At 57.9% G+C, this 24543-nt stretch overlaps 1 protein-coding gene across 2 annotated transcripts in view; it reads left to right on the top strand.

The window, feature by feature from the left end:
• The window catches only part of LOC117651580 (cAMP-dependent protein kinase catalytic subunit 3-like), a 31133-nt gene that overhangs the window by 2076 nt on the left and 4514 nt on the right, over positions 1-24543 (top strand). The gene's annotated exons all lie outside the window — the stretch shown is intronic.

The following is a 24543-nucleotide window of genomic DNA, read 5'->3' as shown; positions in this document are numbered from 1 at the left end:
AACAAAAATAAATAAAAACAAAACAAAATGGTGTCCCCGCGTGGTCCCGGGGGATCACAGTCCGCGCGGCGCCAGTTCCGCGTCGTATTTTTTGTCGACGACGATTATCGCCTTCGGCCGTCGCCGGTGACATCCGAATAAATCAGGCGCAGGTATAAATGCCGCCACTCGAGATAAGAAATAAAATTAGAAAGGATTAAGGAAAAACGGGCGGCCGGCGATGCGCAGTGGGACGCGGAGACGAAGACGAACGAGGCGCCCGGTCTGACTGACTCGGCGGGTCCTTCGGGAGGCCTTCGGCAGGGCGTTCGGCATGGAGTACGGCGGGGCTTCTTGGCTCCTCTGGGTCTGGTTCAGGGTCAGCCTTTCAAATCGGTCACAACCAGGGGCCCGTCAAGGAGTCTCGTGGGGCCCGGGGGAAGGGGTGGGAGGGGGAACGTTAGCGTGCCTCGGAACGGGCACAACCTGACCAGGTGAGTGCCTGGCGGCGTGCCGGGCTGGCGCGCGGGCCTGGGGCCGGCAGCCCCCCCCCCTCCAAAGGAATCCTGGGTCCTTCCAGCCCCCCTCCCCCCTAGCCCCCTTTCCTAAGAATTCTGCGGCCCCCTAGGCAGCGCAGCGTGACGTAACGATGTCAGCGACCCGCGCTGCACGGCGCTGCACTCCACCGAGCAGCCCGCGGTACGCCCCGCCCCGCCCCGCCCCGCCCCGCCCCGCCACGGCACGCCTTGGCGCGCTGGGATCGCAGCGCTAGGCTCCTGCCAATGTCCCATAAACTCCTTTGTGGCCGCACTTTGGAAAGGCTGGCCAGCCGGCCGGTCTGCAGACGGACCGCGCGGCGCGGTGCGGACACTGTAAGCCAGTCTTTGGCGAGGTTTGCCGCTTGACGGCGACCGCGCTGTGTATTTGCGCAGGCCGTGTTTTGCGTGGCAGAACTCGGCGTTAACGGGTCGCTCGCGCACCGCGGAGCCGTTCCAAGGAGTCGTTCCATCGCTCTGTCTCTCTCGCACCCTTAAGGAGAGCCCCGCGGGTGCGAGAGAGACGGAGCGACGCGGCAGCGGAATGCCCCGTTCCACACTTTTCTGGCCCGGTCGGCTGGAACTGAGGCAAGAACTTTTAAGTGGCGTGCGGCAGTGACTTTGCGCTGCAGAAACGTGCTCGAGCTACTGTCACCGTATCTGCGATCGACCCCCCCGCCCCGCCCCGCCCCGCCCCGCCCCGCCCCGCCCCCCCGCCCCGCCTGCACGGCTGAGCTATGAAGCAAGTTGTTGGTGCATCGGCCTCTATGAAAAGTTTGCACTTTGCCTGGTAAAACCGAGGCATGACTTGACGTTTCGAGCTCCAGAGTCTCAGAATGGGACTCGAACCGATCGTGTGACCCCACCAATGGACTGCTCTCCGAACGAGGAATCCATTGGTGGGGTCACACGTTCGGTTCGAGTCCCATTTAGCGACTCTGGAGCTCAAAACGCGCCTAGAGTTTTGGCCCACCGTGAGACGCCCGGGGTGTTGCTCGGCTGCAAGTTGAGTTACCAGAGGTGGCGGGCGACGCGCGTGGCTCCGTGCACTCGCCAAATGGCTTCCGCGCGTCGCCGCCCACGCCACTGTCGGCCGAAAAGGCCGAAAAGGAGTGCAAAAGGAAAAAGGAGGCCGCAAGGAGACCCATTACGGGCCATCATCAGTGCATGGCTCCGTGGCTGCGTGGCTCCGAGCTTCAATCGCTGCGTGGCGCGCGTGGCGCGGCGCGGCGCGGTGGCTCCAAGGCTGCCCCGCTAACTGCCTCCCCTTTGCCGCCATCGCCCACACACACACCGCGAACACGGACACAGACACAAACACACACACTAACATGCGCGCGCACACACACACGGGGCGGTGCGGGGAAAATCAGCGGGAGGCCCCGGAAATTATTTCAAGACCACTTTGACGTTTTAGGCCGTCTGTTCCGGTATGCACTACTACACCATGAACATTGTGTCGCGCGGTGCGTTTTGGATTTGGCTCATGCCGCCGAATTCTCGGCAAGGTTTCCTACGGTGTGCCTACAAGGTGAGGGCATCCGCGACGGGCAGCATCGCAGCAAGCGGCAGGGCAGTAGACTGACTCCGAGAGTCGTCGCTCTGTCTCTCTCGCACTCATGGGGCGTCCCGCGTAGGTGCGAGAGGGAGACGGCTCTCGGAATCAGTCTGCAGGGAGGTCCAAACTCGCCGGCGTCAGCGCGTTAGCCAGGTGTGCCTTTGCATACGAACCGCACGCGTGAGCCGCGTGAGTCAGGTGGCCCACCGGACAGCGCCGATTTGTGTGGTCCGGTAGTGCCGCGCACGGCCACGCCCCCTGCCTCCGTCTCTCTCGCACTCACGGGGCGTCCCGGCTGGGTGCGAGAGAGACAGACTGCCGCCGTACTGCCCCCCGCGGGGCCCAATGGCAGCCCAATGGCAGCCCGCGGGCTTCCCGGATCGCTGTCGCTTCGCACAGTGGGCCAGAAGACCGGTGGAGGCGGCCAAAATTCTGGACGCGTTTTGAGCCCCATAGTCGCTAAATGAGACTCGAACCCAACGTGTGACCCCACCAATGGATTGCTCTTCGAACGAAGAATCCATTGGTGGGGGTCACACCTTCGGTTCGAGTCCTGTTTAGCGACTCTGGAGCTCAAAACGCGTCTAGAGTTTTGTCCGCCTCCACCGGTCCTCTGGCCCACTGTGCTGCACCACGCCGTGCTGGCCGAGCCGTGGCACTCCCACGGGAGGCCTCGGCACCCCGGCCACCGCGTGCGGGACTCCGGTGACCGCGGCACTGTGCTTTCGTCGCTCCGTCTCTCTCGGCCTCGCGAAGGAGACTTGGAGCGCGAGGGAGACAGAGCGACGACGAAACCTCCGGTTCGGAAACAGCCGCCGCGCTCGTCGCTACCGAGGTCGTGGTCGGGAGGCTTTACCGACTGCGAGCCGCGCCGCGTGCCCACCAGTGTAGCCACCAGTGTAGGCACCGGTGCGGCCGATGGATGGGATGGGCGCGCCTGTTTCAATCACGCTCGTTTTCCTAGTGTCATACACTGCAAAAAAAAAAAGTTTAGCACGTCCGGCTGGTTTTACAAAAGTTGAGATTCTGCGACCGCCGAGCTGTGGCGCTCGTTGGTTTACATGCGAGGACTCTGCAGTAACTCCCGCCGAGCAACAACAAACCAGACCAGCTTGTTGCTTTCTCCGGAACAGTGTGGCAGCGAAGCAGCGCCGTCTTCCATCATCTCGCCGCGTTGCATCCATTACGACTGGAGCGCGTTCGACGCCGGTTTATTTGCATCCCCGTTCTATCTGTGAGATAATCCAAAACAATGCCGGGCGTGGCAGTGTGGCGGCGGCGGGGCCGGTCCGGCTAGACCCGCCGCGATACGAGCGCCGATCAGGTGATGTCCGTCCTCCCCTTCCTCAACTCAACTCGCGTATGCATGAGCGCGCGCGAGGGAGGGGAAAGGGGGGGGGGGCTGCGCTTCGAGACCTCGCCGAAGACGAACCGCTGACTCCCGATCCGCTTCGATAAGATACAGTCGAGTACTGTCAAAGCTGCTGGTCCATCCGCCTTGTCGCGCGCGCCTCTTACTAGGGCTTAGGGGCTCAGAGCTTCAAAAAATTCATATTCACAACATGAATTTTGGCTGCGAGGAAAGGCTTTTGTGCCTAAATTTGAGCCAAGGATAGGATGTCAATCCTTTTTGCTCGACAAACACAAATCCCTGCTGAAATTTAGGCCATGAAGCTAACCTTACCGAAAATGACGCTCCCAGTCATGACTATAACGTTGTCAGTGTTTTGTTTTATTTTGGTGTTGCCGAGAGGAGCGCCTGTGAAGTGGCGGGTAGGCAACCCGACCGGCCTCTACACTGCAGTGTGCGGTATTGCCTACCCGCACGGCGCTTAGCCTCCCCCCGCAGCAGGCTCTCCACTGCGATTTTCCGGGGCTTTCTCGCTTGTCATTTTTTTTGGCCGTAGTTGGGCCCTACGTCTTCCCCCCACCCCTCCTTTCCGGACGTGACAGCTGGCATTGGCTGACCGCCAAGGTGTCATGGGACGCTTGCATCTTCCCACCATTCCCTGCTCGCCAGCAGCGCACAGTGGGCCAGAAGACCGGCGGAGGCGGACAAAACTCTAGACGCGTTTTGAGCTCCAGAGTCGCTAAATGGGACCCAAACCGAACGTGTGACCCCACCAATGGATTCCTCGTTCGGAGAGCAGTCCATTAGTGGGGTCACACGTTCGGTTCGAGTCCCATTTAGCGACTCTGGAGCTCAAAACGCGTCTAGAGTTTTGTCCGCCTCCGCCGGTCTTCTGGCCCACTGCGCAGCGTGGCCGCGCTCTGAACAGTGGCTCTGTCTGTCTCTCTCACTCTCCCGGGGCGCTCCTGGGGTGCGAGAGAGACGGCGACGAAAGCCCTGGCGGACGCAAGGCGCGTCTGCCGAATCCGATTGCTCGACATCGGCCTCAACAACATCTACGCCACAAGTGTGCAGTGCGCTGTTTTTGCTTCCCATTATCTCTCGCCGTGTCTGCATTATTAGACGTCGAGTGTTTTGTGATGTACGGCCTCTTGGACGCACGCGCTCTCCTAAACACGAGCGCGCGCTCACACACACACACACACACACACACACACACACACACGACAACGCCCGCGCTGATCACACGAAACACACGCGAATTCATATCGAAGCAACGCGCTGCGGGTCGAAAGCGCATCATGCATGACAACAACAGGAGCCTCCATTTCGAAGAGCGACAGACACAAGAGCACGCATTACACTACTTGGGGTTCTCGTAAATCACTGGCCCACACCTCTTCTAGTGATTCCGCCAAGGCGCGGCGTTGGAAACCTCGCCAGACTTGGTCGCGGCTGAAACGTAACGTTTCGGAGCCTTTCCCCTCGACTCGACCCATTTTCACTTCTTTTCCGTGCTCAGATTTTTTTCCTCCTTTTCGGCTTACAAAGAACGCCTCGTTGCAGCCGGGCCCTCAATGCAGCTCCCTGCATTCATCGTTGTCCTAAAGGGGAGGGGCGCCCCTGGCGGTGGAGGGGGTGAGAATCTACGGGGTGGTGGGGCGTCCCGGGCGTCCCGGGCGTTCCGGGCGTTCCGGGCGTTCCGGGCGTTCCGGGCGTTCCGTCCTTCCTTGTGGCGAGGCGCCGCCGTGGCGTCGCGACGCGCCTGGCACGGCTGTCGTCGGCTGCAGCGTACGCCGCGCTGCAGCCCACCCCCACTATGCCCCCACACAGTGGGCCAGAAGACCGGTGGAGGCGGCCAAAACTCTAGACGCGTTTTGAGCTCCAGAGTCGCTAAAAAGGGCTCGAACCGAACGTGTGACCCCACCAATGGATTGCTCTCCGAACGAGGAATCCATTGGTGGGGTCACACGTTCCCTTCGAGTCCTGTATAGCGACTCTGGAGTTCAAAACGCGTCTAGAGTTTTGGCCGCCGCCACCGGTCTTCTGGCCCACTGTGCCCCACCCCCTCCCTTTTCCAGTGCAGAGGCCCCTTCCGCTCTTTTGTGTGGCAGGCCGGGCAGGCGAGACGCCAGGCAGCTCCTCATATCTCGTCGTCGGTTCATTCTTTCCCTCGCCGGTCGCGCTCGGCGGCGCTCAGCAGGGCCAGGGCCGCCAACCTCGCAACACTCCGCCAATAACACCGACCAAACCGACCGCTCTTTCGCGCCCTTTTCGCGAACTGAACAACTTTCAGCCGGTCGTTTCGGATTTTGCTTCTTCTGACTGAAAATAGCCCCCCTTTTGCGGTGGAGGCGCCAGCTTTCTTTCTGGTCCGCTGCAAGGCGCGCGTGCAAAGACGCCCCGCTCCTTTTTTCCCGCTTTTATTTTTAGGCACGAAGTAGCCTTATAGTATACCCAGGATTCAGCCGGCCCGAGATTCAATTTGTGTGGCCCTTTATGCATTTCGGAAATTTTCTATACGATTTTAATGAGATTTTGCAGACTTGTAGAACTTTGAACGCTGATTCTCATGCTGAAATCTGGTTAAAAAGTTAACGGCCAATTTTGAGAAATTTGCTGTCAAAATCGCCGTTTCCATGGCAAAACTCGACTCGTCAAAGGGAGTGGGGGGAGCCGAGCCGGGGCGGACCAATAGCCGAGCTTCATTTTGGGTCTGTACAGCTTACTCCAAAAGCTGAAATGGCGCGTTCGAAATGAAAAATTTCTTTGACTGCAGGTAGACAAGATGCAACAATAGAATTGGTGTCGGTTCGAACGCAGTTTTTCGGGTAGAACTATCCAATAATACTTCTTGATCGGAGTGTGTTTGGGCATGCGCAGTAGGTTTGCAACCTGTTTAACAGTTTAACCAACTGTAGCATTTGAAATCTGTATTAATTTTGCTCTCTTTTTGTTTTTCTTTGTTTCCTGCTTATAAAAATTCATATAAAACAAATTTTCAATTTTTTATGTGATAACTTTCTAAAAAAATATTCACAAAAAATTAGCAAAACAAAAGTTCTTTTTTTTGACATAAAGTTTCTCAAATATTACTTTTTTTTCTGTCAATAAAACAATTTTGTTGTTGTTGTGATTCAGTTAGCACTAGGACCACTTCGCTCCACCTCGCGACTTGCAGTGCTCATGTTCCTCGAACAAGACTCACCGCGTTTCGAAACCTTCCCTCCCGAGTTATGAAGTTTGTCAAACCAACCGTCGTGGTGTTGATTCGCTGTGAGTGAGAACTATTACACAGAATTGAAGAAAACATGACTAGAGAACCATAGCCTTTTGAAACAAGCCAAACAATTCAACGTCAGCAACAATGGAGGGGCAGTTTTAATGCCCGACTGCTGGTGCTTTCAGCTTCCCGATTTTCGCAAGGGCGTAGACGCCGAGAAGATTGTTGCCAACCCTTGAAAATTAATTTACTGCCTTCTTTCTGCTAAGAACATTTTAATAATGATGGACTTTAAAGATGTTCCATTGTCAGAACACTGCGGAACACATTAGCATTGGAATTTTTTGAATTTACCAGCATTTTGATTTCTATTTATTGTCAAGTTTAAATTTCGACGGGTGGCACATCGACCACATTGGTACCACTGCCATTGGTAGTCCCCTGAGCCACAACTTCACAACACCACTTCTTTTCTTTCTCCACACTCTTACACAATCAAATTGACTTCGTGACTCCTAGGATTTCTTGAAATCGTATTTTTTTACTATCTTGTATTTTCAGAGGTTGGCAGCGCGCGGCGCGCAGGGGCGGGGAATCGCCTGGTTGCGCGCGGCCCACGCTTTATAACAGTGCCGTAAAGGGTTGGCAACACTGCGTGTGGCAACGGACTCAAAGGAGACGTGTCAAAGAACCCGCTCTTTTATTTCGCCCACCTTGATTAGTTGGCACACATTAGCTCACAGTGATGACATTGTGAAAAAAGGCGCCCGGTCCCGCACAAAGCGCCTTAACCTTGCGCTCGGAGGTCCTCAACATTTACAGGGAAACACCGGCCAGATAAGATAGGGAGGGGGCTGAGGCCCTACCCCAAGCAGTGTCCGGATCCAAGGCTGTCGCTAAATAGGCCAGATGACCGGTGAAGGCGGTCGAAGTCCCGGACGCGTTTTGAGCTCCAGAGTCGCTAAATGGGACTCGAACCGAACGTGTGACCCCACCAGTGGATTGCTCTCCGGACGAGGAATCCATTGGTGGGGTCACACGCTCGGTTCGAGCCCTGGTTAGCGACTCTGGAGCTCAAAACGCGTCTGGAGTTTCGTCCGCCTCCACCGGTCTTCTGGCCCACTGTGGGGCTTTCTAGATGCCGGGTGGTTGCCACGCGCCGCGATAAGAGCGGGAAAAGTACGGGATGGAAGCAGCGGAAGCGCCCTATTCGCGCGTGCGCCGCGTCGTCACCGCGTTCGCACCTCGGTCGCGCAGGGCCAGGGCCGAGCCGGGGCCGAGGCCGGGCCGCCACGGCAACCCAAGGACGTCCCGCGGGGCCTCCTCATCGGCCTGGCCAGGACGGGCGGGCAACGCCCCGGACTAGCAGGGAGCCGTCCGGAGGCGACGTGGAAGGGAGCGCCGATTTTCAGGGGTGTGCACTCGCGTAATGGTAGGCTCCAAAGGACGGGCAGTGCAAAAAATAAAAATCTCCCTCAAAATGACTCTTTTGTCAGTTACAGACGGTCCCTTGTTAGGCGGCTTTCTCCGCGCGATTAGTCCTGCCACTCTGCGGGGCGCGCATGTGTGTGTGTGTGTGTGTGTGTGTGTGTGTGTGTGGTGTGATGAAAATGCATGGCCTGGCACTAGTTGACAGGAAAACTACTTCTTGGCCCACGGATTTCCCTAGCACCCCTCCCCCCCCCTCTCTTTTTCACACACACACACACACACACACACACACACCGACACGCCCATCACTTTATTTCGGGTGTGGGCGTAGTGTGCATCGGTTCGGCCGGAAATAGAAAAGCCGGGAAATGGTTTGGCCACGCGGGAAAGGAGAAGGGGGGAAGGGAAGGAGGGTTGCGGTCGGTGCGGTGGGCTCAACAAAAACACAGCTGTTGTTGGCCAAATTAATTATCTGCACATCCGTCACTCGGCGGCCAGAAATAGCCGCACGGTGGCCAAGGCTTTCCGTCGGTTTGCAAGTGCTGTGGCGTGTCTTACACTTCTGTACGTTTTTATTTGTTTACTTTTTTTTTCTCACATAAAATAAATTTTAATCGAAGTTAACGCCCGCGCCCACGATGGACAGTGGTCCTCCAGGAAATTCACAATTTACGGATATTTTTGTGGTCTGTTGGTCTCGAATGATGGTTCCTTTGGCAGCCACGGCCTCCGATCACCTTGACCGTGCACCGCGTCGATCTACGCTGCGCCGCGCTGCGGGGTGAGCGCTGTGTATGCAAAGGAGGCTTGGCGCAGTCCTGCACGCCGCGGCGCGGCACGGCACGGCGCGGCACGGCATGGCACGGCACGGCACGTCGTCACGTGGCGAGCCGAAGATGGCGGTCGTGGTGCCGGCGGTGCACGGCGTCGAGTTGATGGAGAGAGCATGCAGGAACGTTCCCCCCCCCTCCCCCTTACTCCTCCACTGGAGCAAAAAAAAAAGGACAGAAAAAGTACGGTACATCTCTGGTCAACGGTCCGTACCTTGCCGAGTACGCAGGTTCCGTACATGTTTTCCGAACCAGTTGAGATGGTCCTTGAGGAGGCTGAAGATGACCAGTGCGAAAGGTTCCTTTTTTTTCACATTTTCCGTAGCTGCGGAATTTTTGCAGTGGCGCCATATCCACGCTCCGGCCGAGCGGCCATCGGCATAGTAATGGACCTCGAGAGGTGATCCATTGGAATTGGAGTAACGGCGGTGCATGTCCCCAGCGGAGTGGCCTTCTGGGTCTGCCTGCACCTTCCACTACTTCAGGGCGGGACGTGGGTTCATGTCATATGAAGTGGACTGCCGCGGGACTGCAACGCAGCATCAAGTTTGGTTGTTTTGTATTCGCGATAAGATTGCACAAATTAAGTGCCCTCAATACTCATTTTCACAGAAACTCAGTCCTTACTAGAGACTTGTACACAGATAAAAAGAGCGTAAACAAAAGTCGCTGAGCACTTGGACTTGGTACTCCTCTACCGTCAAACAGTGTGACGTACCCAGCGAAAGATCAGATCACTGTAAACAAACAGCATCTTAAAATAGAAGTGATGAATGGTGCAATGTAGAATGTTTACAATTCTATATTTACGAAAGTTTAGGATGACCAGCCACTTAGACTTATTATCATAGCTACTCGTGAACAAATACTCGCCAAATCACAGGTATCGATGGGATTGACAGCGATTTGTTCTCCACTTGAAGTGCAACACTGTACGCGCGTGAAAAAGAAGCAGTGAGCGGGTGTAAACAAACAAGAACTGCGACACCGCGATTTCTCATACCGGTGGACAAAGAGCGAGCGGTGGGCGGACTCGCGACGCCTCTGCATGCCCGGCCTCTGACGCGAGGCGTATTGACAGGCTCATTTTTCGCGCTCGTGAAAGTAAAGTACTCGATGAGATGTGAATCCATACCGACCGCCGCGACGCCTGGCTGGGCCGTGCCAACAGCGCGCTGTGCAGTCAAATGGGAGTCTCGACTCGATCGAGATATCGATGTTCGAGATAAGGTCGCTGGGTCATGAGTCCCATTTGACGCCTCTCGGCACTCCGCGTTCTACTCGTCGGCAGGGGAGTAGGGATGAGTTATCTGATGCTCGCAATCAGAGATAAAATCAAAATTAAAACAAGTAGGTCATGATTTCGTGCGTAAAAAAATACCACCATGTGGCACGTTTCGGCACTGCGTGGGCAGTGCTGCTGGCTGACGCCCGTCGAACTGAAGTGTGCCGACACCTTCGGCTTCGGTGAACCGCAAATCGATCTTCGGGCTTGCGTAACCGAGCTAACCGACTCCGGCTCGGAGCTGCGCGGCCTGACGCGCCAAAAGTAAACCTCAAAATGTCTTTGTCAGCCGATTTCATCGAAAGTAGAGCGCCGTAGCTTCCGTGAGAGACTGCAGCGCGGCGCGGTACAGTCCCGAGCAAAAGCTGAAGGGGCAGTCCCGCCTCCGTCCTCGCCGCGCGGCCCAAGATAGATGGGGGTAGTGACGCCATTCTTTTGCGATTGGCGGTACATCTCGAGGCCAAGGCGTCGGCCCGGCCAGTGGGCAATGAATCCACGTGGTGGCTATTTTTACTGGCAAAAAACAAGGGGAAAATAAGAAGGGGGAAAGATGTATTTTGAGGTTAGTGCGCGACAATGGAAGACGCAGGGTGCGGGTCAAGAATAACGACTTTCGAGGATGCGCCAAAGCGCGCGGAGAACCATTCATGCCGTCCCAGCACCTCAGCACAGCTGCACTGATAAGCCCAAGGTTCGATGATTGTTACTTGCACAGTTTTTGAAATTTTTTGTGCTTTTTTGGGCGCAGTTGTTCCCCCTCTGATAAGGCCCATCTTGGACTTTTCCTCACCTGAAAAAAATGAAGTTAGGTGTGACTGCTCGAGATGACAGTTGGAGTTGTCTGTCATTTTGGGGCTCCGTTTCTCTGAACACTGTCCTCATTACGTTGGCGCCGCGATGTGCCTTTTCCGGCTGCTTTATTTGGGTCTCCTCTCTTCAGTTTCTTGCGAGGGAAAGCATAACTTCTATTTTGAGCTGGGATCTCTTCCAGACTTTGCCACATCTCTCGGCAATCTTGGCTGCATCGCGAGTCGGTGTTATCGCACTGTGGCCTCGGCAGCCCGCGGTCCGCACGGCACGCGCGTGTGCACTGTCGGACAGCCACTCTGATAAAAAGTCAAAAATTTTACCAGCTTTTTTTTTTCAAGTTTTATCATTTGGTTGACTTAAGTTTAAGCTTAGGGTTCTTCTTGATTGGTCACGTGATTTCTGGACGGACCCTAAAAAGGCTCGGCTAAGTTTAGGCCTTACCGCACACCGCGGCGCCGCGCTGCCATTGGCTGCCACGCGGAGATACCGCGGGGTATGTGACATTGAGCCGACTGGCAGAGCTGGCAGAACCGGTTGCTCTCTCCGGCGCGTTAAGACAGCGTAGGATAAACATATGCGAGGAGAAAAAAAAACGCGGCCGTTTTTGGTTGTTTCGTTAGACGCGCCAGCGTTTGCGTGCGTACTGTCCCAAATGGTCGGACTCCGAACCGCAGAGAGTCGAATCCGTCGATTCGACAGTGTGGTGGCCTGGCCTGGCCGAACGGCCGACGGTCGCTCTGCCGAGCCATTTCGGGCTGCGGACTATCGGTCGAATCTCCAGGCCCGCCATGGCCCCGCCCACAACGTCGGTTTTTCGGCTGGAATGTGCAACCTGCAGGTTAACTTAACTCAAGGTCGCCGATGTCAGTGCTCAACTTTCTTATCCTTTTTGTTTTGTTGTGCTACATTGCAAATTTTTTCGTCACTTGAAAAATAATGACATTTTTCATCACAAATTGTGTGCAATTTTCGTTGAGGCTAATACACTTATTGCATGTGTGATACAAGTCATCTACAGGTTTGACGACATCCTTGCAAGGAAAAGTAACAACCACAATAATTTCCTCAGAGCACCTTTTCTTTTTGCCCTTATTCTGTATTTCGCCGAAGAAGAAGTGAATGATGCCAGTGAGATGTCCGCAACCGCGCCGTTCGGCACCTGGCGTGTCGTTCTTTTCGCTCCTACACGCCGTTTTTTAAAGCCGGCTCGCCGAATCGCCCAACGCGCAAAGCGACGCGCAAAGCAACCAGTCATTCATTACTCTGTCGCACCGAGGCGCCGCGGTACACGGAGCGCCCCGCCTCACCCCGCCCCGCCCCGCCACACCCCGCCCCGCTGCACCGCCGCCTGGGACGCGTGAAATTGCCGCTTTCTGCTTCGGTGGCTTGAACATGGTGTAGGAACGGGGAGCGAAAAGTGTCCGAAAGTCGACGACAGGACTCGGTTCCCCAACACCTGCTCGGCGCAGGGGGGGCTTTTCTTACTCTCGGAAACGAAAACAGTTTGCAAACCAAAACAACAAGAAACGGCGACCTGGTAGACCGAGCCGTGTGCACACCGAGAGTTTCTAGAGTGACGGTAATTCATTCAAGGCACGCTTTCAAACTAGCAAAACCAGTTAAGTTACAAAATGGCAATTCTTTGCAAATCACTGAAACCGTTCATCCCTGTGGACGACGTGTTTTCATTGCTTGTTGTTTGCTATTCGTCGTAGCAGACCGTCCTTCTTCTTATCACACACCACCAAGTCTCTGGGTCAGCGCACTGAAACAAGTGACTTCTTAATCCGAGAAGCCTTTGATGGGCCATCAACTATTCCCAGGGCGTCTCTCGATGCGAGTCCAACGCTCTCGGGTTATTGGGAACTCAATTTTATTTTTTTCAGTGTGGGAATGAGTTCCGCCACTGAATATTGCGAGTCCGTGTCGCCCTAGAACTAGAACGCGGGGCCTCCCACAACTCGCGGCCACCAAATAAATTTCGGTCAGGGCGGGGCGTCCCTCTCTCGGCCCGCCCCACCCCGCCCCACCCCGCCCCGCCCCTCCCCTCTCCCCCCCCCCCCTGCCCCGCCCCGCCCACCGCGACGCGCCTAGGCGGCGTGCCGCCCCGCGAAAACGAATGCGACGTCGGGCGACAGTCTGACCGCAAAGGAAAACGCATCAGCATCAGCCATCAGTCGTGGAGAGAAACTCGCTCGATGGCCTGGGAGAGAGAGAGAGAGAGAGAGAGAGAGAGAGAGAGAGAGAGAGAGAGAGAGAGAGAGGCGGGAGGTCGCCTCTCCGTTTTTGCGTGGATGAGAGTCTTGCACAACGCGACGCCATGCTGTTCCACGTCGTTCGCGACCAACATTTGATGCGTCGGCCGGGTGTCTGTCGGCGGCCTCGGCCGCGGGGGCGGACCCGCCGCAGAGCGGAGCATGGCGAAGCGGAGAGAGAGTGACGGACACATGCTGACGACGACGGACACATCGGTAGGCCGCGGACCGGACCGCCCAATATCTACCTCCTCCTGAATTCCACTTAAAATCAAAGCAAAAGAGGCGGATCAACGTGAAACAAAGCGGGTAATTTTGGCCCGTGCACTAAGTGTCTTTGCGCCACTATTTTGGCACCTGTCTGCCCCGGCGCCTCGGACACAAAGGAGCGCCTGTGGATGGCAGGGTAGGCCGCCCCGTTAAACTTTCGCGCCAAAAGTTGCCTACCTCGGCGGCGCTGATCCTCCATCGGGCCGGACTTGGCCAGACTTCTTTTTAGCGCAGACGGCGGCGCGACTTTCAAAAATGCAGAAATTGTGAGGACGGGAGGCGGCGGGGCGCTCCTTGTAGTGGACGCCCACGCCGGCCTGGCCGGCATTGCCTGGCGGTGCCTTGGCTTTGCCCGGCATTGCCTACCGAGGCGGCAACGCCGCGCGCCGGTCGCGGTGGGCGGACTGGAGGCTGAGGCGCCGAGGCGGCGGTACCAGAGGGCAACGCCTGGCCGCCGGGCCCTGCCGAGCCAAAGACCGCCGAGGCGCTCCATCTCTCTCACGCCCCAACCTAGGACTCCGCGAGTGCGACAGAGACAGAGCGACGAAACGGTCTTCGCTCGTGCTCGCCGTGGCTGGCGCCGCTGAGACCCGCGGCGCAGCGCTCCCGCCTCAGTGGGGCCCTTCCGGTTGGCAAGCCAGCTCGCCCGGCTAGCCTAGTCGCCTAGTCCACATCGCCACCCGTGTGCTCCATCCTCCGCGACAGCCAGCCTCCGGCCACCGCCCGCGAGCCCACTGCAGACTGATTCCATCGCCCTGTCTCTCTCGCACTCATGCGGCGCACCGTGGCAGTGCGAGAGACAGGGCGACGAAAACGACTCTCGGAATCGGTCTGCCTGCAGGACGCCCCGGACACGCCCCGTCGAGGACTAGATTCTCTTTCACTTCCTTGGTGGACTCTCTCACGACTCGGACGGACGGCCGACATATTACAGACACATTCGCACACACGCACATTCACGCGCACGCACACACATTCTCACACACACGCACACACACACACACACGATTACATTGAAGGGAATAGCCTCAGACAGTGCATCGTCATTTCGACGGGGCTGCCAAATGCAAACCCGGTTGCCACACGTCTTTGTCTACCGCCTCGCGGCAACACCTTTGCAGAAATGTCTGACAGGCGGACAAAAGGACACGGCGTGACGGACGGAGACAGACAGACAGACAGACAGACAGACAGACAGACAGGCAGACGAACGGACGGAGCGACGCCCGCCGCAGCCTGCTAGTCCATTTTGTGTCTCCAGGTCCGAAAGCTGGGCCCACTGACGCTGAAGGGTGGTGGGTCTCGCTAGGCGCGGCACTGGGTTGCTCTAGAGGACCGTCCTGAAATTATGATTGAGAACTGCGGGCGATGCCAGCGCGGCGGCACGGCCACGTTCGCCAACCCGTTACTCATTATTTCGCCATCATCGTCAGCGAGCGTCGGCGAGCAAGCCACGCGCCGCGCCAGGACGCTCACACTGTCAGAACACCAGTGTGCCTCCCGTTACACAGTGGGCCAGAAGACCGGTGGAGGCGGTCAAAGTCCCGGACGCGTTTTGAGCTCCAGGGGTGCTAGGGACTCGAACCGAACGTGTGACCCCACCAATGGATTGCTCTCCGAACGAGGAATCCATTGGTGGGGTCACACGTTCGGTTCGAGTCCCATTTAGCGACTCTGGCGCTCAAAACGCGTCTGGAGTTTTGTCCGCCTCCACCGGTCTTCTGGCCCACTGTGCGTTAGGACCCTCCTCGCTGCCGGCCGGTCCCTTAGTGCGAAACGAAAGCGCGGTCCGCGGCGAGGCGCTCCATCAGCTCGCCATGTCACTGAAAAAGGCCACGCCGGGTCTTCGGCCCCCCGCCGCCAGATGAGGATGTGTATCGCAATCGGGCGATCGCTGGTTCGAATCCTCCGCCGGATCCATTTTTTTTTTTTTGAGGTTATGGTTTTTCTTGCGGTGCTGCTTAAAGGTACATGACTCATGACTCCGGTACTCCCCGCCCAGAAGTGACTGACCCCGCGAGGGGCCCAGCGGGGCAAGCGCGCCCGGAGAGCTGGGGCTCGCTGGAGCTCGCTGGAGCTTGCTGAAGCTTCGTCGTCGCTCTGTCTCTCTCGCACGCCAACGGGACGCACTACGGGTGCGAGAGAGACAGAGCGGCGAAAGCCTGCATGCACGCCGCCTTGTGATCTGACCAGCCCCATGCCATCCAGGACCGTCTCTCTCCTACGCACGACCTTCGGAGTGAATCACACAGTCGACGACGAGAGTGGCGAGAGAGAGGGAGGGAGAGGGAGGGAGAGGGGGAGGGAGGGAGGGAGAGGAGAGGGAGGGAGAGGGGGGGAGGGGAGGGAGAGGGAGGGAGAGGGGGAGGGAGAGGGGGGAGGGAGAGGGGGGAGGGGGAGCGGTCGGTATGTGACTCGGTGGGACGGAGGGTATGCTCTCAGCATATCGATGCAATCGAGCGACGTGAATTTGAAAGCATACAGTAAACCAACAAACACCCGACAAAAAAACAAAGGAGTCGAATAATTTTTCCGCGCAACTCGTGAAAAAATAAGAACACTGAATTCGGGTAAAATTTTGTCGCACCTTTAAATTTAGAAAGGCCTTCTAAACTCGACAAATCTAAATCCGTCCGACATTTCAATTTTTTTTTTTAAACAGTGTAGTGTTTGTTGCACAATGTGTGCATTCTCCACAACGGACCTCCCAAAACTGGAGCCGGCTGGGCCGCCTCGCCGCGGGCAGTTTGCCTTGCAGTGTGCTTGCCTCCTCTTCCTCTCTTTTTTCATCCACGCTCTTCCTTTATCTTGCGTCTCGCTCTCGAAAGTGGGGCGGCGCGGCATTGTGCATGCATCGCCGTGTGTGTGACACACTGTGTGTTTAGGGCGGGATTTGACGGCGGAAAGGGGGAAGCCTGCCCGCGGAGCTAAGCCGGCCTCAGCCCTTGGTGTTAGGACACTGGCTGAAAAAAAAAGACTTTTTGGACCTTGGATTGCGGCTTATGTTCAACTTAGCCCAAGTTCATTTCCAAACAACCTTTTTTTAGCAGATGATACCTTCACACTTGAAACATACTTAAAACTAAATTTGAAATTTGAAAGGGAAAATAAAAAATTTGAACTCTACACCCCCTCCCCAGTCTTAATGGGGAGGCCTCCTGCTTTACTTCGGTGTTCGGGATGGGAACCGGTGCTATCAGGTACCTGGGGTTAATCCCGTCAGCGACCCAAGCGTTCGCCGGGGGACCCAGTAGGACCCCAAAGCTCAGGCAGTAGGGTGAGAGCACCCAGTACGAAGCTCTTTGAGGGGCGGGACGTAGAGTGAGACGACAGAGAGACAGAGAGAGACTCAGACAGAGAAGAGGTTTGGTGGGAGCTTCTTGTTTTCGTAGGGTTGGTTGTGTACCCCATGGTACCCCCACTGTCCGGCGCTCCCGTACCGAACATACAGCGTTTTAGGCCAGCTTCAAAGGACTTATCATCGCCTCCCCGACAAGTCAAGGAGGCACCACCCGCAACCACACACCGGGTGGTCTGGATTGATGGATCAAATACTCCATCGCTCCAGTGCCGAGGCCAACCCGCCGAAGCGGATTGCTTTTTAGACACCCACAGCGGAGTGGCCAGGTGAATGTGACTCTGACCACTACGCTATCACGCTTGTACGTCTGGCAGCGTGTTGGACGACGGGTTTGAGTTGCAATGGGAAGAAGGCGGTCGAAAAATGTAATGAAATGATGGGATTCGATCCCCGGACCCCGCCATCGGGATCACACGACTTGACGCTCTCGGCCACCACGGCCCATGATGAGGGGATCGTCTTGAGGTGGGTTCTTGACGCAACAGGACTCGACCGACCCGGTCAAAATTTCGCAAGAAGTTGGGGGAGTCGAACCGCCGACCCTCGCACTGAGAACCGACGCCTCTACTCCCTGGACCACCACGTCCCATGCTCTGAGTGGGCTCACGTTTACGGGTTTGAACCGCACTGGGTTAGGCAGTAAAATTAAATGGAAATATTTGTTAGGAGTCGAACCTCCGGCATGTGGGTCTGTTGCACACGGCTCCGCTCTCATGGCCTCGAACCACCACCCTTAGGATAGCAAGTCGAAAAAACTTTTGTGACGCTGGTATTCGAACGCCGGCCTGCGGTAACTCGATCCCACGTCTCTAACCTCTCGGCTATCACAGCAATTGTAAGACGCGATGGATCATCTGCTTTCATTAACGTTCGTTGAATGAGATTTTTTTTGTGCTTTCCTCGCGCCACGCTAGTGAAGCGATTCCGTGAGGTGTCTCTCTCGCACTTGCGGGAGGGGGAGAGAGAGAGAGAGAGACAGAGAGGAGAGAGAGAGAGAGAGAGAGAGAGAGAGAGAGAGAGAGACGCCATTCAGCCTGTGACCATTGGGTGCATCCGGCGGTGGCTGTCGGTCGGTCGGCGAACCGTTTGCATTTTCTGGAGCGGCGGAGTTGTTGGGCACGGCGCGGCGCGGTGGCCAGACTGGCACATCCAGCAGACTGATTCCGAGAGTCGGTCTCGTCGCGCCGTCTCTCTCGCACTCATGACGCGTTGCGTATAGGAGCGAGAGAGACAGAGCGACGCGAAAACGACACTCAGTCGGCGCTCCGGGCATGAATCAAAAAAGAGAGCACGACCGGTCAATAAGTAAACGCGACACGCCGCGACCCCGTCGGCCCGGCGTGCCGTCCACCCTCGACACGTCACAATGCTGGTTCGAGGACCGTGGGGTCACGGCGCAGGCCAAAAGTCGAAAAGAAAATTTTGAAAAAGAGAGGGAAAATCTCATTCAACGAACGTTAATGAAAGCAGATGATCCGTCGCGTTTCACAACTGCTGTGATAGCCGAGAGGATAGAGACGTGGGATCGAGATACCGCAGGCGGGCGTTCGAATACCAGCGTCACAAAAGTTTTTTCGACTTGCTATCCTAAGGGTGGTGGTTCGAGGCCATGAGAGCGGAGCCGTGTGCAACAGACCCACATGCCGGAGGTTCGACTCCTAACAAATATTTCCATTTAATTTTACTGCCTAACCCAGTGCGGTTCAAACCCGTAAACGTGAGCCCACTCAGAGCATGGGACGTGGTGGTCCAGGGAGTAGAGGCGTCGGTTCTCAGTGCGAGGGTCGGCCGTTCGACTCCCCCAACTTCTTGCGAAATTTTGACCGGGTCGGTCGAGTCCTGTTGCGTCAAGAACCCACCTCAAGCCGATCCCCTCATCGTGGGCCGTGGTGGCCGAGAGCGTAAAGTCGTGTGATCCCGATGGCGGGGTCCGGGGATCGAATCCCATCATTTCATTACATTTTTCGACCGCCTTCTTCCCATTGCAACTCAAACCCGTCGTCCAACACGCTGCCAGACGTACAAGCGTGATAGCGTAGTGGTCAGAGTCACATTCACCTGGCCACTCCGCTGTGGGTGTCTAAAAAGCAATCCGCTTCGGCGGGTTGGCCTCGGCACTGGAGCGATGGAGTATTTGATCCATCAATCCAGACCACCCGGTGTGTGGTTGCGGGTGGTGCCTCCTTGACTTGTCGGGGAGGCGATGATAAGTCCTTTGAAGCTGGCCTAAAACGCTGTATGTTCGGTACGGGAGCGCCGGACAGTGGGGGTACCATGGGGTACACAACCAACCCTACGAAAACAAGAAGCTCCCACCAAACCTCTTCTCTGTCTGAGTCTCTCTCTGTCTCTCTGTCGTCTCACTCTACGTCCCGCCCCTCAAAGAGCTTCGTACTGGGTGCTCTCACCCTACTGCCTGAGCTTTGGGGTCCTACTGGGTCCCCCGGCGAACGCTTGGGTCGCTGACGGGATTAACCCCAGGTACCTGATAGCACCGGTTCCCATCCCGAACACCGAAGTAAAGCAGGAGGCCTCCCCATTAAGACTGGGGAGGGGGTGTAGAGTTCAAATTTTTTTCTTTTCCCTTTCAAATTTCTCAGTCAATACTCGTCAACGCTCGTAAACCTAGCACGCTCAAGCCACAGTGGCGAGCCCAGGCACAGACAGGAGGGAAGAAAATGGTGTTGGGGGGAACACAATTTGTAGGTGGATTTTTCGCACGAGACGAGAACCTCAGAACTGGTGTTCGCCATCACCTGCAAAAGTTGTACGTACGAGGGATTTAGTGTGCAGATTGTTCGTACTTTTGGAATTTTAAAGGATGCAAGAATGCATTGAAGTCAGATTGGCAGTGGCCCTTCCTCGCGGCGCGCAATCTAGAATCGCACTCGGCGAATAGCGTCGCCGGAACGCCGGAACGCCGGAACGGTGCTGAGAGGCCAACGGCCGCCGACGGCCGCGCACCGCGCTACTCGCCGAGACGGTCGATCGATCGATGAATCGCCGAAGCGATGAATCGATCTCTCGAAGACGCGGCACTGTAATGCCCTCGGTAATTATGAATATGCTTTTGCGAGAGCGAATCGGATCGACGACCCGAGGCCCGGGCAAAGCCAGGGCAAGGCAAGGCGAGCGCGCACCAGACGGTCGCCGCGCCGCCAAACGCGGCCAGTGACAGGGGCACAGGGGCCGCCGCCACCGCCTGCAGACCCACTCCGAGAGTCCCTGTCGTCGCTCTGTCTCTCTCGCACCCGTACGGGACGCCTCATGAGTGCGAGGGAGACGGAGCGACGAAAAAGGGACACTCTCGGGAGCAGTCGCTGCTGGCTCGGCCTGGCCGCGCTGATGGGTTGGACAGTTAGCAGCACACACGGATATGGGCAGCCGGCGTGATTCACACTCACACACTCACTCACGCACACACACACATCCTCACTCTCACCAAAACACACACACACCCGCGTTGAAAATTCGTACCGGGTGGTCGGTGAGCTGTTTTCACAAACGAATTTTCACTGAAAATGATAATAAAAATGGACTTTGAGGGTCCCCCTCCGTCCCCTGGAGGGCCGTCCCGTTGAAAGGAAGAGAGGCCGTGCCGGCACAGTGCTGCCCGTCCTTGCCGTGCTCAGTCACTCGGGGAAAAAAGACCGTGTTGTGGTAATCGACTCTGTTTCGATAGCTGCAACCGAAAACCCGATACCTAGCCACGGCCGGACACTTGTGCGACGGACAACTACGCTGGGGGGTTGGTTGTCACCGTACCAGTGCCCAGTCGTGGCAGCCAGCTTAGGTCTCGGATTTTCGATAGCCAATCGAACAGTGTGGATAAGTCCCTTTTTTTCAGCGGGTGCGAGGGAGGCGGGCCGCGGCCCTGGGAGCACACTGCCCACGCCCCGCAGGCTGCAGGCCCCTCGACGTTCAGGCCAGGCGGTGGGCCGGGCGAGGCTGCGAGGCACAGTGGGCCAGAAGACCGGTGGAGGTGGTCAAAGCTCTAGACGCGTTTTGAGCTCCAGAGTCGCTAAATGGGACTCGAACCGAACGTGTGACCCCACCAATGCATTGCTCTCCGAACGAAGAATCCATTGGTGGGGTCACACGTTCGGTTCGAGCCCCATTTAGCGACTCTGGAGCTCAAAACGCGTCTGGAGTTTTGTCCGCCTCCACCGGCCTTCTGGCCCACTGTGCGAGGCTGCGAAGCTGCGCGCGTCTCCATCAGAGTCTCCATGGGCCGCTCAGGCTGGAGGCCGCACTTTTTAGTTCAGCAGATGATACCTGCACCTCAAACACACGTGTGGAAAAGTACAAGACTGTGGCGTCAGGCGTCAGCTTGCTCGGCCGCCCCGAGCGGTCTAGACGGCCAGGACGGCTGGGACGCGTTTGGCCAATCCGCCTTCTGCAGTGCCGTGCCGTGCCGTGCTATATCTGGCCAAGTGGATTTGATTAAGGCCGTTGCATAGAGACCTCTATTTTCCCTGGGCAGCCCCGGCAGCCCGGCAGCCGGTAGTGGTTATGAAAGCAGAGAAGCAGCGGTGCAGCGCGGGAAGGGGGGGGGGGAGGGGGCACGGGCCATCGCAGCGGCCAGCCGACCGAGGCTTCCTTCTTCGTCTCGCGACTCTGCGCGGTCACCCGTCGCTCTGTCTCTCTCGCACCTATGCGGTGCGCTCCATGAGTGCGAGAGAGACAGAAGTCGGAAAGGAGCGCGGCAGAGCCCCTGCGAACGGCCGGGCGGGCCGCACCGTCGAACACGGGTGCATGGCGCTGCCTACCTCGCAGGCGCTCTCCACCGCCGGACGGTTCCGGGGGCTCGCCGCGTCGCTCTGTCTCTCTCGCACCCCGCCGGGCCGCCCCGTGAGTGCGAGGGAGACAGAGGAACGATCCTTCGTTCCGGCGAGCCGCGGCGCCGCGGCGTGACGCACAGTGGGCCAGAAGACCGGTGGAGGCGGACAGAACTCTAGACGCGTTTTGAGCTCCAGAGTCGCTAAATGAGACTCGAACCGAATGTGTGACCCCACCAATGGATTGCTCTGCGACCGAGGAATCCATTGGTGGGGTCACACGCTAGATTCGAGTCCTCTTTAGCGACTCTGGAGCTCCAAACGCGTCCAGAGTTTTTTCCACCTCCACCGGTCTTCTGGCCCACTGTGCGACGCCGACGTGCTTCCTGCCGCCACTCCTCGGTGCCAAGTGAAGCACCTCGCCGGCGACGCCGCGGTGCCAATACGGTGTTTTCGCCGTTCGCAGTGGCGCGGCATCGCAGCGCCAAACGCGGTTGCGCCAAACCTTGAAACGAGATGCACTCGACCGCCAAGCCCTGCGCGCTGCGCCGCGCTGCGCGCGGAAAACACCGTCCGACTCATCATCCGCGCGGAGTGCGGAGGCGGCGGCCCTTTTTCTCGGTGTTTTGATCGCCGCGCTGCCCGCGCTGCCCACGCCGCAGGTGCCGTCCGTGTCGTCACCGCCACCCCAAACCAAACACGCCGCCAACACATGCTGCCACACCGATTCCCAGAGCCGTCGCTCTGTCTCTCTCGCACCCCTACGGAGCAGCCCGTGAGTGCGAGAGAGACAGAGCGACGAATCAACCCGCGCGTCGAGCATGTGGGCACTAAATCGATGATCTTGGCCGACCGGGGATGACGGCGTGCTCGGGAGTCGCGTCGCGCCGAGTGGAGTAGTGGAGGTGGTGTTGAAATGGTAATGTCGCCGCGATGGCCTACTTCTCGACGTGCCGGTCGGTAGTGCAGTGCGGCCTCGGCCGCGGCGCCGCGGCGATGCGATAGCGAGAGGAAGGCCTTTGATGGCCTGCAGCGGAGCGGCTCCAGATCCGCCGGTCCTCACCGTTTCCGGCGCGTGCCCGTTTTTGTGGAGCACTCCACTGATCATTATTACGCGAGCCAGCCACGATTTTTTTTAAAATTTGGTTCACTTCCTGACGGAAACTGTAGCGCTTGCAGTGCCAAAGTCCCCATCAGTTGGGGTGACGATGGGACAGGGATGAAAAAGTTCTCCAACAGGCGGCTGACCTGCGGTTTCCGCTACCGCGCACGTCGCTGGCCCTTGAACGGACGTGGAGGGGGCGTGAACACAGTGCGTGTCGTTAGCAGTGTGTCGGGGCGGCATTGTCGGGGAGGAGGGGGCAAGCGGCGCAACTGTCTTCTGCCGGTGGCGCGTTGCCTCCTGAAAGTGCAAGCATTTAAAACCGAGACCAGACGGCGGCGCGTCGCGTAGAGAAATTAAGCGAGCAGCGCCCGCACTCACACAGACACGCAGACACACACTTGCACGTGTTGTCAAGGTGACAGAAGGCTGGCGGCGAACGCAGCGCGCATTTGCGACCCCCTTCGTCCGAGCGTAGCGGGGATCGACTATAAATTATTGTGCAGGGGCGGTGTGCGCGGCCTGCTGGGCTCTTTGAAGCAGTTTAAAGGGAACGCTCGCCACGCCGGCGGCCACGGGGACACGCGGCGACAGCTGCGGCGGGCCGGCCACGCGACCCCAACGCGTCACGACGGGCACGACGCACTGCCGCGCCGTCTCTCTCGCACTCACAGGGCGCCCCGCAGGGAGCGAGAGGCACAGAGTCCACCTGCAGGGAGCCCCTTTGGGTTTGGCACGGGCGTGCATCACGTCGTAAAGAGCGTGTTGTCCTGCCGGGCGTCGCGCTGTCTCTCTCGCACCCTTCCGGGCCGGCCCGTGAGTGCGACAGAGACGGAGCGACGAAACCACCCCGCGCCCTCCGGCGTGCGCGGCGTGCGCGCGGCCAAGTAGCACGCAGCTGTTTTCCAGCGTCGTTACTCACAGTGGGTCGGCCAGGCCCAGACCCAGGCCCAGGTGGCCCCTCGCCCGACCTCATCATTTCGGCCCAGTTAATTGTTGTTTGGGTTTTGTTGGCTTTATGCGTGTTTGCGCACGCTTGACCCAAATCGTAAATAATTTCGAGCCATAAACGTGGCTAATTTAGAGACAATTTCGCGCCGTTTGGCCGCTAGGAAAAATGATGACCGGCTTTGATAATTTGCGGCCGCGAGGGCGATGCACTGGGCGACCAGTGACCACCGCCCTGGGGCGTGAGTCGTTTTCGCCGCTCTGTCTCTCTCGCACCGGGGCACCCCGTGCAGGCGCGAGAGAGACAGAGCGGCGAAAAATATTCTCGGAATGACCGTGCCGGGCGGACGCCTTGCGGTGTGTGGCCGTCGCTGAAATAGTAGCCGCCCGCCGCGCTGCGTTGTGGATCCCCCCCCCCCCCGACCTGCCGCACCCCGCCGAGACGGCATGGCGCCGTGGCGTCGCGGCGGTGGCGGAGCTCGCGCGGTGTAACCCGAGCAGGCCGCGAAACCCGGTTCGCGCCCCGCCCGCCGCGCGGGTTCGATACCTCGAAAGCATCGAAACCGCGCGACCGCGCGCGCCGCCGTGGTTTATGAGACAGTTTACAAGCAGTGCGGCCGCGGCGTGACGCGCGAGGCGCAAGAAGACAGCCCCCCCCCCCCCCCCGCCCCTTCGCAGTGTGGTGTCTCGAGAAGCCAGCCCCGTGAAAAAAGGCAGTGTTGCATGTTGCACCGCGCTGCGCAGGGCGCGGGGTGGACATGCCGGGGTTAACGCTCCGCCGACCGGGCCGGCCCAGCCAGGACGACGCCGAGGCGGCCCAGCCGCA

The sequence above is a fragment of the Thrips palmi genome, unplaced genomic scaffold, assembly GCF_012932325.1.
Source record: "Thrips palmi isolate BJ-2018 unplaced genomic scaffold, TpBJ-2018v1 HiC_scaffold_6, whole genome shotgun sequence".
Taxonomy (NCBI): Eukaryota; Metazoa; Arthropoda; class Insecta; order Thysanoptera; family Thripidae; genus Thrips; species Thrips palmi.
Note: the sequence above shows the minus strand (reverse complement) of the source record. Positions and strands in the feature narration are given on the sequence as shown.